The 16,108-nt window shown below is 36.8% G+C and overlaps 1 long non-coding RNA gene across 1 annotated transcript; it reads left to right on the top strand.

The window, feature by feature from the left end:
* Nucleotides 1-1,079: 1,079 nt before the first annotated feature.
* On the top strand, nucleotides 1,080-15,899 carry LOC149791794 (uncharacterized). The gene is made up of 2 exons (XR_016423210.1): nucleotides 1,080-1,510; nucleotides 14,201-15,899. It is a non-coding gene; the product is annotated as an uncharacterized LOC149791794 (long non-coding RNA).
* Nucleotides 15,900-16,108: the final 209 nt, after the last annotated feature.

Below are 16,108 nucleotides of genomic sequence, written 5' to 3'. Positions count from 1 at the left end.
TTTGTTTGCTCACCTCCAGTATTTTTCCATGTTGGGAAGCTCTTCTAGATAAAAAATACGGTAAATAATTTCTTGAATTTTAATTTTGTATATAAGGCGAAAACAACAGCAAAACAATAGTTTCAACTGCATCTATTAGATAATTGTACATAGTGAATACAACATATAGACTCGGGAAACAAGCGCGTGTTGCTTATATCATTTTCCTGTACGTCTAATATATCCCTATAATTTTATCTCGTATTGTTCCCACCCTCGTTCCGGTCTGGCACAAGGTAAATCGTATTTTGGGGGGGAGGGGGCCAGGTGGTGGATGGTCTTTCCACCATTATACTGTATTCTAATGACACATTAGCACAATCGAAGCAATAGATTGCCGACCAAAACCTAGGTAGCAAATATGGTAAAGGCAAAAGCTGGGAACCGCTTTAATAGCTCAGTTGGGAGAGCGCTGGGTTCGTTTTTGAAGGGTCACTTGTTCGAAATCTACTGAGACCATCCTTGGTCGGCTGCAGTGGCGTATTCTAGAGAACGGAACTTCGCTGCCATTTCCTCGATGTGATACAGCCAATAATGTGTTGAAAATATGTTAACAATTAGAAGAAGAAAAAAAAAAGAAAGAAAACAAAGGATAAAACCTTTCCAAATCCCCATTTAGTGAAACACCTCCAACCAAAAGTAACTATCGGCCATGAGACAGTTACATGGTAATGACGTGGCAAAATGCCCCTGCATGCATACCAAACACCAAAAGAGGGCCAAGTCCGCAAAAGACGTGTCAACATTTTGCTACATGAACCGCATTCTTTTTTCAACTCCATGAAGTTCTTTTCAGTTGGAGCTTGGTCTTCATTAATCGCCATCTACGACATGTGGGGGATGCAACAGGCTTCCTTGTATAAATAAGATAAAAAGCTAATAGAGACCAAAACCAATAATAATAATAATAATAATAATAATAATTGTGAGGGGGCAAATATATGTCGATCTATGAAGAATACATTAGTTTTAGACCAGAGAACAATTAATTAGATTTATGGAAACAGGCGCTTGTTAAATCGCTATACTGAAATAATTTCTAAATGTCTGTTCGGGGACGGTAGTGAGGCTAATTACACTTTTGTTTATATATCAGCCAGACGGACTATTAGGGACACGGTTAAACTTCGATTTCATAGTGGAACTGTCAAAAATTGAAAATTTCCATGAACCGTTAGTCGCAACGTAGAAGGTCAAATTGACCCCAGATTTAGTGCCTAGTTATAAAAAGCAGTAAATACGTTTAATCCTGATTGGTTACGCTAAATAAGAGGCGTGTTTCCCACACTAAATTTCCTAGTTTTAAATATCGCCACATCGAAAAATCAAATTAGTCTAAGCTTTGCTGCAGGAGTAAACGTACGTGGACTCCGAGAGGAATTTGATCTCTCTCGTAAAACACTTGTCCAAGGGACGGGAGGTGGGAAAGTTCAACGGTCACAATTAAGAGCGAGAAACGTTGAAAGCATAGGTATGTGCGTCAAACTTTCCTAAAATTCGTTTATGCCAATATAATGCTTTACTTTAATTATTTGATAATATGTGCATGAATTTAGTTATTTAAATTCGTAAATCAATTCTCTTGATATGAGAATAACTGTTGCGTTTGTTTGTATAGTAATTGGGTATTCTAAGAATCCATTTATAACCGTTATTGATATGAGTTACGGGAATCCATTTGAATTCACCGATCTTAAATGATTTCACGTATGATAAAGACTTGAATGTGTGTATTCGCTGATATAGCGTAATTACGAACTGTAATGAATTTCATTCATTCATGTGTGTAATTGAGACGAGAGTGGAACCATTATAGCCATTAGGAAATACATTAATTTTATGAAACTAGAAGTGTTTTGGTCTACCATGCTTGGCCCGACTAAATAGCCTTTGGTATCTGTTTGAATGCCGATAATAAGATCTGATAACAACAAGGGGAGGAATAATCTATTCCCAGTAGGATAGCCCACGGAAAATTTGGGTCGCTTTTTTGTTTGTTTTAAAAGGGGAAAATAGCTCTTCCGACGTATCATCAGGTGTACCTACGCACTGACGCAATCAAGTAGCTGTGTATCTACATGTTTACATATCCACCTATTCACACAAAGAAAAAGGACCGAAGGGAGGCAAAGCAGTAGGAAGGTTAGATAGAAGAAAGAAAAAGGAAGGAAAGAAAGGGCGAAAGGACAGAGAACAGCTACAGTGAAAATGGAGGGAACCAGAGCTATGCAGATTATGCAATTGTACAAGGCAACGACTTTGATTGTTCACTCGATCGTATGATGACTAATTCTATCAGTAAAACAGATCACATATTTTTATAAATATATTTGTGTTTTGAAATTCAGTGAAAGATTTATTCCAAAGAAGTGTATCTTCCTAATGTATAGTATTATCTCCAGTGTTCATGTAATTGATTAAATTTTGATTGTTTTCGTACGGGGGCTTGTGTCATTTTGTTCTATATATCTGCTCAGATCTCTATTTATTCCACCTATAAGTTTACTCGATCCGGGCAATAACACCGAGGGCGATCATCTCATAGATAACGAGAACCGGATAAAGCGGACACCTTGAAAGAAGGTAAACTCCGCCAATCAACCCACACCCCTTGCAAGTGAGGGGCGTACCTTTACAATAATAATAATAATAATAATATTGTGCATTATTGTAAATGTCGGTTTGCAAGTGCTACTTTCATCATAATTCTATACACAGGAATAGAATTACGAAAGTAGCATTTTCAAGCAGCCATTTACAATAACGCGTCATGGAAGAATAGAAAATATATGCGTAGAATTATGGCGGTAATCCACCCCCATAGACACCAGGCCGACTAGTCCTAGCACTAACCGTTTAATGCTGAGAGCCAAGAGAGGCAGTTTATTGTGCCATTTTTATAAGTCTTTGGTATAATTCGGCCTGGGTTCGATCCCGCGACCTCGCACAACCTAGGTGGACGCTCTATCCACTTTGTTAACAAAATTTGTTCCTGGGTGTTCTTGCAGTTTTAGAACTTCACACCTTGCTCTAAAGAAAAGCGTCCATCCAAATGTGCATTTAAGTATTTAACAATGAATGTATAGATTTAAAAATCACACACACATTAAAACAACTACTTGACTTACGCATCTCAAAGTTAATAACGTTAATCCTTTATTTTAAACAAATAAAAAAAGTCTTTTATTTACTTGCGTTCAACTTTACACTATTCCAATCTATCTCTCATGACACGTATTCACTAATCTATATTGAGAACGAGGTCAGATCACATGTATATATCATTTGCGTCAGACTTCAGAAAAGCAACATACCGTTCAGAAAACTACATTGTACACATGTATATGGTAGAAATAGAAACAGACTATACATTGCGTGACCGAATTTACCGCTTATTTAGAGTGCCAGAGCTCCTTAGATAGCAATTTTTTGTAAATACATTTTTGCAGTTAATAGCAGAATCATTTGCGTTTTTTAATATAATTTTTGAGGGACCCACATGTGTTGTGTGTAAATCGTACATTATGCCGGTATATTTCTTTCAACATGTACATATTGTCAGAGTGAAGTAAACGATGCTCCTGCTGTGATTTTAAAATTAGAATTGACAGGAATACACACAGAGTCAAAGGCATTAATAGGGAGAATCACAACCAAACAACGATTTTGCTAAGGTAAAGCTGTGACCGGGCCATCCCTTTGCAGATCAATGAAATAGACCAACGTGTCATTCATCATTTCGACTGAACCAGTCTTCGATGACGAAGAAAAAAGGTGGCGTTCTTGCAAAAACTAGTTTGTTTATCAACTGTCTTGAGCGCCAGTGAAGCTGAACTAATTCAAGAATTAGCGAAGTTTACTGAAAATTAACCACGTCGTAAATATTGTCCCTGAAATCTTTAAACTGCAATCTTTCGGCTGATTTTCCGAGTGGTGCTGCTAATACACATAATATCCCCCCACCACCACCGTGAAGTTAACCCTATAAACCCGCCGAATCTTTAACATGTATGTTATACATCGACAACATCGGAAAGTGTGACTGACCGAGGTAATGTTTACCAATGAATTCCGGCATCCTTGACGTCAAGCCAAAAATAAACGAAAAATTAATATATTAAAAAATCCTCGCCCTAAAGGAAAACAATCTGAATTTCTTGAAATAAAACTGAGTAGAAAGCAACATCTGTATTTGGAATAATGCGACTGTAATTTTAAGCCTCAAGCCCAGCACATTTTGATCATTTCCTTCCCATTTCTTGAAGTCATCCATACTAACGTGACGTGCAGCTTGCAAGAGAGCTGCCGTATGAATAACAATCGGAGAAAGGGCGAGTATGCAAGTCCTACTGAAAGCATGCGGCCATTACGTGATGTATAATTAATGCTGTCTTTCAGAAACCGTTTCGCGTTTTACCGTGACGTTTACACTGGTACTTTGGCACCAAAGTTAAAAGTTTTCTTTCTTCCTCTGACTGTCAGCTATCCCCGTGATTTTGATCAGTGTACTTGGTGTAGAACGAAATTTATTATGTGGAAATCGGTAACTTTACTATGGCCTGTACATTCACTCCCCCCCCCCCCCCCGCATACACACACTACTGTTTATACGAATCATTTACTAACAGTGTTTATCACTTAGATTTAAATGAATGCCAAGATCCAACTTTAAATGATTGTGACCAAATATGCAACAATACGGATGGATCTTACATGTGTTCCTGCAACACCAAAATCGAGCGCAACCTTCCACAAAATTTGGCCAGAGAACTCAGCCTAGAGCAAAATTTATTGAGAAAAACTACTTTTCTTCTTTGAATCACTGTGACCTTGACTTTTAACATTTTGACTCGTCAGTCAGTTTGTTTTCCATACTCTATGTACACAACATTAGAAAAGTTTACTCAAAGTGTATAGTTTGGAACCAAATATATCATGTGGAAACCATCGTTATATCCCACTAGGACAATGGCAGGGCATATAGTGTTATCCTTATTCTGTATCTGCGTTCGTCCGTCACACCCTGTCTATGTTTTGCGTTTGAGGCAGTCATTAGTTCTTCTTTGAGTCCTTGTAAACTTAACCTTTTACCATGTTGACCCCGAAAACCAGAAGGTGTTTTTCTTATCTCATGTAGAAGCAATATACAATGTTTGGTTGAAGCATGTGGTCTAAAACAAACATGAAAATGAGGACCATTCCACATGAGATTGTAATCGGAGAATGCACAAGTGGAGTCCAAATCCTGTATGACTTGTTTTACAATCATTTGTCAAATATTTCTATGACTTTGTAACGATAGTTTGATATTGTTTAGTCACAAGATTTAAACACTGAAATCTCTCTCTCTCTCTCTCTCTCTCTCTCTCTCTCTCTCTCTCAGGCTCGAAGTTGGTGTTGTTTACATAAGGGGATGTTCTCTCTTTGACTAACTGTTAAATCCTGTTTTAATTTTGGCGGGGATGGGGGTTGTCTGTGTTTGTTTACATAAGGGATGCATCCGTTTGGCTAATTGTTAAATCCTGTTTGTTTTGGGCTTATTTTTTTATTTTTGTTTTATTTTATTGGTTTTTGTTTTGTTTTAATTTTCTTTCTTTTGTATTTTTTTGGGTGGGTGGGTGGAGGGGTTGTTTCTTTTTTTTTTTTCTTACCCTGACTTGATTTAGAATAAACTTGCCCGTTAATACTTTGGACGATAAGCTACAGGACAAAATCACATCTGAGGCACAAACTGTAGGATTCGAGGTACTAATTCAGCTCACATATTTACTATGGAAAGACCATGACATTGGTAGTCATCATCAAACCTTTATTCCTCACTATAGACCCATACTTGATGCAAGTTTCTGCGTGGAGAAAGTCGTTTGTCCCTCGTCATATTTTGTTTGTTTGTTTGTTTGTTTGATTGTTTTGATGTACATATGTTTGTAACATGTGTCGTCACTTCCGCTAATTTCAGCAATAAGAGTTGCAAAGCAAATTCTGTAAAAGAAGCCAGCGTATTTCTGTTCTTCCAAATATTAACTACCGCTGAGTCCTGTATTTTACTCTCTTCATCCGAGTCTCATAAATGTTATGATTGCCACGATTCGGAGAAAATACGATCATCTTTAAGTAAAATACTTAAGTGAGTTCAGAAAGGTCAACATTTTTTCATAGCTGTAGTAAGCACAACATAAGAATATGATTCACTTGACCTGACAAGACAAACGAAGTTCAATGCTATAGATGATTATGTACCCCAACTAAAAATGTATGCATGCATTTCGACACCAGGCGATGCTCACTGTGCAAACACAAACAATTTCCAATGGTGATGCATTTTGAAGATCAATGGAAACTAAACCACTTGGAGCAATTCATAATAGTTGTCATTCAGCCCGTTTTTTTAAAAACTTACTTGCCCACGGAATCTACTGCTCTGTGTGGCTAGCTCTGCTACACTGTTTACATATTTCGAAATAGCTGATGTAGGTGTATATTCCTCGCATCAATTTTACGAACAACACAAGCCCCAAACGCCTTACTCACAAATATATACTTACCTAAAGTTGTTAAATATTAATAGCTAAAAAAAGTTACATCATAGCCTTAAGTTAAGCAATTTGATAGGAAACAGTTTACGAACTTTCACGTTTGCCTGCCCGCGATTACGTAAGTCAGGAACAAAGGAATGGGTTAGCGCCATGTGTATGTAGACCCTGCGTCTATCGTAGCGATTCGTGTGTGTACAAGAGCCCACTTCGTTAGGTGTCAAAACTAACATGTAGACGTTGGGAGCTTTGTTCTAAGAACAAAGGACCCTCGATGCTGTTGTAAATCTCCCCGCTTTGACAGATGGCCTGTGGCTCGTATATTAATCTGGACCGACTGGGGTAGAATCGATATCCAATCGGAACTGAGGAAGGGTGGGGCCATCAATTCGAACCAGAATTTAACAGTCATTTGGGCTGGGGACGAATTAGTCATTGTGAAGCATCGTGCTGAGAAGTTGTAGCAATAACTCCGAGCAAGCCACTCGTGAATTGGCGGGAAAAAACCTTGGTACATTCAAGGACAGAAAGCTTTGTAAAGGTCAGTGAGTTATTTGCTCGATTGTTAAGAATGTTACGGCAATGTATTTGTAATTATGTGCAGGATGTATATTTACTTACTAGAATTGTTAGTACGTAGAATTACCTTTGTATTGTTTAATTTACATGCGTACTTGAGAAATGAGCTATGATTATGTACATTGCTAGCTCGTAGTCAGAATTAATTCGCTGTCTGGTTACTTCGGGGTAAACTAGTGTATTTATTTATGTGATATTCTAGATTTTGCAATTGTTGAATTAAATTGTAACTTTGGAAATGGTTGCAGCGTGTAAATTTAAAAAATATGGATATTTGAATATTTGTGTACACTTGTGGGAGTGTAATGTACAGAAATGCGTCTGATTGTTGTGATATTGTTCAGAATAATGAGATTAAGAATATATTGATGTGACGCAATTTAGTGATGTCTGTATGATAAGTAGGATACAGCTCTTTATTGCAACGTTGTTTTTATAAGAACATGTGTGGTTTTCGATGTGCACGAATGCGTGACCGAAGATGTAGATAGCCTCTGTCTGATGATTGATTGTTGATTTAGTGTGAGCGAGATGGCTAACGAAACATGCTAACGTCCTTGTGTTTTCACAGGAAGCGTTTGGGGACAGAACTACCGGGTAGTCAAGTCCCGAGTCTCAGAGAGACAGGATAGAACAACGCAGTAGGCAGAGAACAAGCCTAGTTGTTAGAGAAAGAGAGAGAGAGAAGGGGGAGGAGAAAAGGAGACAAATGGGGAAGAGGATAGGAAGAATCGCAGTACGGAGAACGCCGGAAGGAGTAAAGGAATTATCAGAGTAGAGCACAGATGAGTAGAAAGCCATCTCACACTATAATCACGTGATGAAATAGGTTGTTACATGGTCGAGAGGAAGAAGATTGGTTGAGAAATTAATATCGTTTAAATTATATTAAATTGTTATTCTTTTGAATTTCACCTTTGTGTTCTTAATAATTTAATTGTCGGTATTGCTGACTGGGGGCTCGGAGGTGTATCTCTCTCTATCACTAATTTCACTTCCTACAAAAACGAGCCAGGGTGGGAATTCCATAGTAATTCAAATAAATATTGGGAGCACCCCACCCCCAACTCATAACAGAGCGTACGTAGAACGCCACACGAACTTATCCACTGCCACCGTAGTTAAAGGTTATATAAATGATAATTCTCTCCTACCTGTCCATTCTGTAGAACACACGTGTTACACTTGATGTTGGGAAGTGAAATAATTTATATTATTGTGTTACCTATTTTACAGTGAAATACTGTATTTATTGTGTTTACGCTTCCATGCAAAGGGCACTGGATCTTTTGTCATAATTGCCCCAATTTTCAGCTACCTAAATTCTATATATTTCATCTCTCTCTCTCTCTCTCTCTCTCTCTCTCTCTCTCTCTATATATATATATATATATATATATATATATATATATATATATATATATATATACAAACGATTAAGAGAAAACGTTTTGGTAGTTTTGGTAATTCAAAAACTCATTGTTAAAAAGCCATACTACGCTTATCTTCCAAAAGATTAAATTCATCATTGCAATATGGCTGTTTTTATCAAGCACCGAATCTGGAACAATATCCAGCGCATGAGATAAATTTACTATAAACGATTGCCTTCTAAAGAAAAACAAAAATACTATGCTGTTAGAAATAGGAGGAGGGGTCTATTACTCATCCTTTGAAATAACAGACGCGAAGATGGACACATATTATTAATTAAATTAATAGAACGAATTAATGAAACTAATATATTTCAAATTTTGGAAAGCAAAAAAAAAAAAAATTAATCAATCGGTGGAAATTCTTGGGGGATAAATGGAAGGTACGAGAATAAGATCAAGAACACAATACATTGAAGAAGGAGAGCGGGTATACAAATATTTCTGTGATTTGAAAAATAGAATCTGCATCCGTAAATTGATGCCTAATTTATGAAAATGGGGTTAAACATTACTGTTAATCAGTCATACATTTTGAACGGAAAAGATATCAAAAGCATTCGACTCTCGCCGAGTTTTTGTCAAAGACAAACGCAAAACATGGACAGATGCATTTATTTCCTTAGACGTCACATCTTTTTATATTATATACGGGTGCGTAATGAAGCATGGGTAAGAAGAGCAATAGAGTGCAGACGATCCGTCCACTCATTCCCTACTCAAACTTATGGAGCTAGTCTTAAAATTCAGTAATTTTGTATCAAAAGAAGAAAACTAATCCAAATCAACTGAACCGCAGTATGTACAAAAATGGCCCCTTTTATGCTAACTTTGCTATGAGAAGACTGAAGGGTCAACTTTTAGCATTGGTGGAACGTGCACTATACGAGTTGATACGCTTCATTGATAATACAGACATTAAATGACAAAGTGGAAGAGAAAGTTGGGATGACGTCATATCAAAATCACGCAAGTTCCATCTGTCATTGAAATTCACGACAGAAGTCTACAACTCAAACCACCTTTTTGGCGACACAAACAGCACGACTGGTAGAAACAAAACCACACAGACATCTAATCAAAACCAACCAATAAATAAGTTTCTTCTCCCATCCGGACATAGGACACAATTAATTTTACTATATGCTCTCTACATTTGTTTCTCAGTACTGACCTTTCCACTGTGTGACAATCAATACAAATCATATGCTAATCTAAAATACCTTCAAAGATGACTTCACGGTGAAGTTCTCGTCAAAGGTTGACCTGCTCTTTCTTTAGATGCTGGACTGTCAACATAGCAGCATGTAAACAGAACACAGATTTCACTTCCGGATCATCACCAAGGCCTTATTACTCACTGTGCACTGTCGCCGAAATACACACAGACAACAACACCCTGAGCTCAAATTATCAATAATAAACAGTTACCTTTAAATCCCTACCAAAAATGCATAAATAAAACTCTTCTATCACCACCAAAATGAGAGAGGAAAAAATGTTCTAAAAATAGACTAGAACTACATTCGTGGGTACTGAACTGGAAGTATTAATTGTGAACCGGTTCCATCCAGCTGTCATCCACAACGCTGCATTTGGGAACATCCCGCATAACCAGGCACTGAAGATACGCAGAATTTGCTTTGACGATGAAGCATTCCGAAAATGGTCTGAAGAGTCCTCTGAACATTTGATAAATGATAAATGGCATCGATCCAGAGGCAACACAATGGGCTAAATAAGCGACCCGCAGCGGCTTATTAAAATATAGAGGTAAGTAAAATATTGATCAAATACTGTTTATCCTAAATTACCATCCATTCAACCCAAATGTAGGCAAAAATCATCGAGAAACACTCATCCATCGTGGAATCATGTGACACTCTAAAATTAATCCCCCCAAACAAACCAATTATAGCTCACCACAGACCGAGGAACCTCGAATACATCACAGCCAATCACAAGCCATGAACATCCTGTCTAATTAGGTCCATGTGGTGATAAAAGGTGCAAAATATGTCAAAATATAAAGGAAACCTTCACATTATCAAACGCTGAGAAGAGCGAAAAACTGAACATATTCAGTCTCAAACAGAACGTGCAAAACAGAATGTAATTTATCTCATCGGATATAAGATCAGCGGCCTTCAGTATTGTGAAGAAACCGAAAAGCTACACAAAAGGATATGTCTTCACAGATCTGACTGGATGACAAAGAAGCTGGACAGATGTTGCAAAATACTTTTCTTCCGAAACCAGGAAAAAGAAGTAATCTTACTGGATGTGCCTTCTTGAAACTATGTGGTCAAACCAAGGCTGCAAAATGACAACCACACGCAAATAACATCATTAGCTGTTTACTGCCATGGCTTTTTTTCCAGTTAAATAATGCATTCGTTTTGCACATTACATACTCACTAACCCTATGCTTACTACTGTTTTTTGTATGATTCTTACAGTTGCTATAATCGTTATGGTCCACTACTCGCATTACAAAAATAAAGAAATATCCGGGATATAATTTACAGTTACACCATATTACGTTTTTAACAAAAATTGGCGCAATGATTTCTCCCTTTGTAGGTCAGTACCAACTAGTTTACCTCATCATCCGTAAAGCTGAAGTCAACTAGCCGAGGCATCAGACATCAAATAAATGACTTGCTATATTTATTGCTTCTTCTTCGCGTCATTTGTGTAATTGTTTTGTTATCGCGGTAATGTGGCGTTTGCAGAAGATAGATATCATGCATTTTTCATTTGCAAAAAGTAAAAATCTAAGAGAAAACTATCTAGACAAACCTTAGTATAATGATCTATTTCTGTAAAAGTTTTATTGCTTTATGTCAACACAAAATCCATTTATTATTTACATTTATTTATTATTTATTTATTATTTATTTTATATATATTATATCATGTTTCGCATATCTGATTTAATTTAATTTAATTGTTTGTCAGTTTTAAATTTTTTATTCTATTATATGCTATTCTAATGTAAATTTATTCACTGGAGATGATATTTTTCCAGAAAATCGGTTGATCTTAATCATTCTGTAATAATAAATCAGGTGTTGGCCTGGATGCTGACCTTGATTCAAAATTAGTAAACAAAGTTCTATTTGTATTTTAAAATGATTGGTTGTTGTCAAGGTCATGATGGGGCTTTTGGTTTAAGATGTAAACAACTTTTTTTGTTTTTATTTCTTAGAGAAAATGATTGGTTTTCATCAGGGTCATTTTTGATGTACGTGACATAAACACGATCACGTGACACCCCACCCCACCCTTTGATATCGCAATTCTGCTTTTTCCATAACTACGCATTTGGTAGTTTCAATAGCTATGCATAGAGAGAGATTTCTCAGTTTTGGGCTTTTACACTTGGTATCAAGTTGTTTTCTTTGTTGTTGCCAGATTTTGAGTTAATCATCTTCAGATCATTTGGATTTCAAAGGAATTAATTCTTTTTTTTCTCTGGAAATATTTTGAGGTGTGCTTACACAGAAATTTTGGAAAAACATTGCTTACAAACTTAATTTGGATTTCCAACACCAGAGTGCCATTATTTGTATTTCTATAAGGAACTGTAGATAAGCACAGTACTGACTACAGCATATGTCATCGTCATCCATCTTGGATTTTCCATCAGGATTCGAAATTATTAGAACAATTGTTACTAGGACTTTTGCAAAATAATTTGTGGATTATTCTTTGATTATTTTTGGATTGGATTCTTCATACCGTAAGTTCTCCATTTTTTCATTTGTACAGAATTTTTCCAGGAAAATAAATTATTTGTTAAATTTTGAAAAGCTTGTTGTTTTCACTCTTTCTGTGTTACAGTTTATTCGAGCCCAAACACGTAACAGTCTTGAGCCGGTGGCCTAAATTGCCAATAATGAATCTTTAATCTTTAAAACAATTTTACATTCTATCAGTCAATGTCTCAACCAAAATTTTTTAAAAAAGGAACGCAGTTTATGTTAGACTTACTTCGATTTGATGTTTTTCCAACATCCAGCTGTGCACTGTCGCCAAAATATACATAATCAGCCATACCAAAATGCTCATATTCTAAGGAATAAACAATTTACTTTAAATCAATATTTTGGATGCCCAAATGTTAACTCCTGTATAACCACCCAAAAGAGACAGCAAAAAATCAATATCAAAGAATAACTCTTGTATCACCACCCAAAAATGGGAGAGAAAGGATGATTTTAAATTAGACTGGGAATACATTAGTTCGTTTTGACCCGGAAGCAATTATTGTGACCGAGTCCTCAGCCACTACATTGGATTACCTCCCTGTGAAAGGATAATGCAATTGCCACAACGCTGTAGATTTGGTGGTATAATGTCCGCTAGGAAAAACCAAAGCGCTTTGATATAGTTCCACTCTACAGTTTCATATTGTACAGAAGGTTTCATTTTTAAAGAAAAATAATTTATCAGATTTTCTTCACTGGTGATGTTGGCTATTTAAAAGGACATTCGGTATTGTTGGAAAAAAAACGTATAATTCCTTACGTTTGTGTATGATTGATAGGTGCATTTAATTTCCTTAAGTTTTGGTGTATGATTGATTGCTGCAATTTTGGTTGAGAGCATACAGTTTGGCATTACTTCAGTTGTGAAGACTACTTGTTGGCCTTCAGTGGAGAATGTGGAAGAAGAAAAAAGCAAGCCGATAACGTGTTTACTTTATTATATTTTATAATTAGAGAAGCTGGTATTGCCTACTCAAGCACCCCCCAAAAATTCCCAATTTGAAAAACTGCTAAAGTTAGCGTACTTTAGAATATTTCAAGATCATTTGACGAGCTGGTGACATCATTATGATCATCTATGTAAATATTTTACATGGTGCATGGTTTCCATAATTACCGCATGCAGAGAAATAGTACAAGAAAATAGCATAAAGGTAGGATAGCAATCTCTCCACTGTGCAGTGATTCAGTTGCAAACAATGTCGCCATACACCCTTCCTTCTCACAGCTGGCACGAGTCCTTAAGTCTCAGGATTGATATCATGTTTGGTGTGAGGGGAGGGTGCGGCAGCGCCCTGATCAAAGGCCTAAGGCTAAGCCACGGTTGATGATGGTGGGAGATGGTTACGTCACGGTCACATTAATTTTTTAGGAATCAAATTGCTAAAGCGTTGAAATTTACCGGAGAGAGTTGGGAAACTATAAAATCCTCAAAAGTAAAATGCGACAGGGGGGTCGGGCGTAAGAATGCTTAAGATTCTTCAAGGATGTACGTTTGAGCGCGGTATCTGTTCAAAACACATCTCATGCGCAATTTTTGAGACTTGGAATGTTTGCCCTCTTTTTGAAGTACGTAATAAATATAGAGATACAGTAACTGTATCACACTCACCTTTATTGCGTTTATAGAAATTCGCGATGTCTTCACTGCAAATTGTGAAGATTTTACATAATAAGGAGGAGGTTAAAGCAGAAATGCTTTAATTGCAGAGAAGGGGCACTGTGTTGACCTTACAAGGTAGTACGTGACTGATGTTACGATGTTCCCGAAACGTCACAATAAAACTCAGCGAAGCCATCATATATAAATTTGTTTTCTATTTCTCTTTTCTTTTGTTTTCAGTTTGATTTTAATCAATACTTAGGAATGGAAGGTTGGATACAGTCAGTGTGTTCGTGTATCAATGCGCAAAGAGGACGGACGAATGCTTAGATGATACATGGATGAAAATAACTTTATAACAGTGATGGGTTCTGGCAGAGCACGAGATTAGAGGAGCATGCAGTTTTAATTACGACATTAGACCATTCTACCTGAGAATCAGCGTCACTTGGAAGTATTCGGCCTTCTCCGTAGCATGTCGGAAAAAGACCTTAGATGTAAACAGTGGCCGTACGTGTACTGATATCACAACGACTCGATGATGTGTCATCTCCAATAGCAACGTAGGCAATAGTTTCGGCAACAGTTTCGGGCAATGAAAATCGATTAACTTCTTCAGTTGAAGGAATTACAGTAATAATAAAAGTACAGATGTTTTATTGGTGATTGAAACGTTAACGAGTTTTATTTTCACCGCTATATTTCATTTCGAGGAGCTACTATTGATATATTTAGCTAGACATTCTTCCGCCAAACACATACTGGTTAGGGAAATATTGCAGTTACCTCCGAGTTAATTTCAGATAACTGTAGTTCTTAGACTCGTATCGGAAACAAACGATGATCTGAACGAGCCGGCATAAAGCGTTACACAGAACAGTCAAATGACTATCAAAAATACTTCTGTTTAGGTGTTATGTTGCATGATGAAATATATAACACGTTACTCGATTTGTCACATACTTAAGAAATCTAATCATTCTTCGTTCGCTTCCGTGAGAAATGCATGTACAAAACGTACGTGTTATCTAAACAGATCTCTGCGCGAGCGTTGCTTTTGGTCACGTTTAGGTTCGCCTTGCTATGAAGCTAAAGAAACTTTGATGCCTGTTCGAGAAGCTGATTTAAAAAGACAGTATGCAGAAATGCTGCATTAAAACGATTGCAGTTAAAAAGTGAACGTATAATTTCAGTGCAATGTTATAGTTTGCCTTCTAAATGACAGATAAGTCCTTGAAACATCCGTGTGTCAAAATGCAGGCAAAAATTGCACTTTTGCGCACAGGATTTATATATGGCCCACGTATTGGGGGGGGGGGAATGGACGGTAAAAATTGAGCTCGTTGAAAGTGGTCAATGCACAGGGCAAAGTTGTTTGCTCTGCAACTCTAATAATGCAGAGAAAGTGAGCATACTTTTACATTTATTTCACCAACTGAAGCAAACAGCTGATGAAAGTTAGTAGTTATATGACCTTGAAATACTGCAATCACTTTGCATGTCATTGAGACCCAAAATCATGAACAGAAAGTGCACTTGCCAAAATTTATAATATCAATAAAGTAAAAGAGAAGAAGAAAAAAAAAAAGAAAGTTATCGACTTTTTCTATAACTGACCTCTTTAGTTAAGGAAGTGAAAACAGTCATACAGAGCTAGCAATCTTCTAATAACATGGACCTAAAAAGAAAGACAAATTCTCCCAAACCCAAATGAGCCTCATGATTCACAATTTAAAAAATGTATGTTCTTCAACCTACCCCAGGATACATTCATTTCTCCTTTCAAAACAAGGGACTACCAGTGGCGTTTATTTTTAACACTGTGCAAGAATGCGAAACTCAGGAGCGGATCTTTAAGACTAATTTGAGCATTGAACAATTGCAGTTCTCTTAATTTAATCCTCGTGTGTGCGTTTCTCAGTAAAATGCTACATGAATATATATGCTTTATTGTATTCTTCCTTAAAAGATCGTATAGTGTTGCAGTATTGTGTGAGTACTTTCCTTAGTTCAGGAGAAAACACAAGATATAGGACATAGATACAAACTCGCTTTAAGTTCACACTGCTGAGTTCTTTAAACCACGTCAAGATTAGTAGCTTGTCTCTTCTCATAACAAGGTTCACTAGAGGAGAAATTGAGGGTGGA

Source organism: Sinohyriopsis cumingii, chromosome 9 (assembly GCF_028554795.1).
Source record: "Sinohyriopsis cumingii isolate HCF-2022 chromosome 9, ASM2855479v2, whole genome shotgun sequence".
NCBI lineage: Eukaryota > Metazoa > Mollusca > Bivalvia > Unionida > Unionidae > Sinohyriopsis > Sinohyriopsis cumingii.
The sequence above is the reverse complement of the archived record's forward strand: the minus strand, read 5'-3'. Positions and strand labels throughout refer to the sequence as shown.